General features: G+C 36.8%; 1 protein-coding gene across 1 annotated transcript in view; it reads left to right on the top strand.

Moving 5' to 3' along the window:
* The window catches only part of LOC119586228, a 17,312-nt gene that overhangs the window by 13,659 nt on the left and 1,137 nt on the right, over positions 1–2,516 (top strand). The gene's annotated exons all lie outside the window — the stretch shown is intronic.

Raw genomic sequence — 2,516 nt, 5'->3', positions numbered from 1 at the left:
CTATCATTGAAACGGGATAATCGATTTATATTCCCGCTTTTTTGGCCCTTTTGGGGGTTAAATTTCAAAAAAATTTTGTTTTTGTATTAAACCCTTCCTTGTATCCACCTTTTTAAAAATTGGGGTGATCTTCATTGTTTTATACACCAAAACCCCCCCCATTTTATTCCCAAAGTATCCCCTTTTTCCCTTTTTAATTTGTTTAATCATCCTATTTCCTGCATATTTATCCCCTATTTAATTACCCAAATTGAATATGGAATTTTTCCATTATTATAAACACAAAACAAAAAAACTCAATATATAAAATATGATAACATCTCTATTGTCTATATATTTAAAAAATTTTTTATTATATTAAAAAATTAATATTATACATAACTTTATATTTTTATGTTTGTTTTTTTAAAAACAATATTTTATTACCATAAAATTTCAATTTTTTTGTAACGCTATAAAATAAAAAAAATTTTAAAAAAATTTTTATTCCCCCTTTAAAAAAAAAATTTTTATTTAAAAAACCCCAAAAAAATATTCCAACATTAATTTGTATGGGGTTTTTTTGGTTTTTTTAAAAGAAAAAATAAATTTTTTTTAGTTGAAAGATTACCTAAAAAAAATTATGGCATTCTTTAAAATAAAAAAAAGTTTTTTAAAAAATGTATTCCCCCCGAAATTTGGGGAAAAATTTTTTTTTTCGGGGGAAAATTAAAAAATGATTTTTCATGATGTGTTCCTGAAATTTTTCAGGGAAAGGATTTAATTTGGGTTTTGGAAACATTTTTTTTTTTAATTTCAAACATTTCTGGAAAAAATAGGGGCAATGAAAATTCCGTTTTTTGGGGTTTTTTGAAAATTTAAAGAAATTTCTTAAAACCCGAAAAAAATTTTTTTTTTTTGGGAAAGTTTCTTCTGCAATTTTCGGCGGAAACCGAACAAACGCTTTTTGCCCGGAACAGTGATAGGGTTCTTTGGAAAACCCACGACCCTTTAGGGCAAAATAATTCCAAGGGGCCCTGCACAAACCTTCCCCGGTGGGGGCGGCTCGGGGTACCGAAACGTCCCTTTCCCCCGGGGATCCCCGTTGAGGCGGCTCAAACCAAAATGCTCTGAAAAACTCCTTTTTAAACCCGACGAACCCCGGGTTTCTGCCCGGGACCAGGTCCGCAAACCCCGGGGCCTGAAAAATAAAACCCCCCACCGGGTTGAAAGAGTTGAAAATATTCCGAATCGACAGCAATGCTAACATCCAATATCTCCCGGCTGGGCTGTTGGCCGACCTCCGCTTTTCTGAGATCCGGATAACGTCTTGCCCGAAGCTGAGTCGCGTAGAGGACATCACGGGAGCCTCGAGTGCCACTCTGAAGGAAATCCTCTTTTACGGCAATGCTCTGACGGAGATGCCGGCGCTCACTGCACCACACGTGACCAAGGTCACGATCATTCAGCCGACGACCATGACAGTGAGTCGGTCTGCTCTCAGCGGCATGAGGAGTCTTCAGGTAAGTTGCGGGTCGTGAATGCATGTTTGTTCTTTGTTTTTATGGTTAGACTTTATTTTTTACTTCAGCTTTTTGTCTTTTGTGGTTCATTTACTTTACTTTGGTTCTTTATATTGGTTGAAAAGTATCATTAAAGAATATACCCATCATTTCAAAATAAAATATAGGGATGCCACGGAAAGGTACACTAAGAATCATGATTTTCACACGAACGCCATTTCATAACACGTACAGATTTGCCTGAACTGGTGGAATTTATTTTCTAGGAAATTCATATCGAGAGTGCTTCGGTGATGCCGCTTGCCTTCTACGATCTGAAGAATCTGCAGACGGTGAGGATCACCAGCATGCCTCAGGAGACAGTCCGGGCTCAGAGCTTCAGTTTTGATTCGCCCACGCTGAAGGAGGTGCTACTTATCAACGACGCTCATGGGTGGAAGGGACAGGCTCAGCCGGGAGCGTACCAAGGTAAAGTTGTATGCTGAATTATGTTTTATATTGGTAAATATAAGCATGGTTAAGGTTTATTTTTGTATTTGTAATTCACGTTTGCTTCTTCACTCTAAAGATGTTTTAAGAAAAGGAGATTAAAAAAATACCCTTTTTTCATATGCCATATGCATTTACTAATAAACAAAAACTCATAAAACACAGTCAGCAAGATGATTTTACAGTGGAAAATGAGGCGAAAAAACAATGATCCTTTTAAGGTTGCGTGTCACAGGCGATAATCGTGCACCGTTAAAGCAGTCCAGTCTTTCTTTGTTAGGTATGTACATATATAAAGGGATACGAGATTCACAGTACTCAACTATAGCACTTGCTCATGGGGGCAGTGTGAATCATCCCATTATGTATGAGTGCCTAAGAAAGGAAGGCTGGACTACTTACCGGCGCACGGCTTTGCTTCTTGCCCGTGACACGCCCCTTCTAAAGATCATATTTTCTCTTTTAATTTTCCATTGTAAACAATTGTGCTGATTGTATGCTTTATGATTTTCTGTTTATTTGTAA

This window comes from Penaeus monodon, chromosome 21, assembly GCF_015228065.2.
Source record: "Penaeus monodon isolate SGIC_2016 chromosome 21, NSTDA_Pmon_1, whole genome shotgun sequence".
Taxonomy (NCBI): Eukaryota; Metazoa; Arthropoda; class Malacostraca; order Decapoda; family Penaeidae; genus Penaeus; species Penaeus monodon.
The sequence above is the reverse complement of the archived record's forward strand: the minus strand, read 5'-3'. Positions and strand labels throughout refer to the sequence as shown.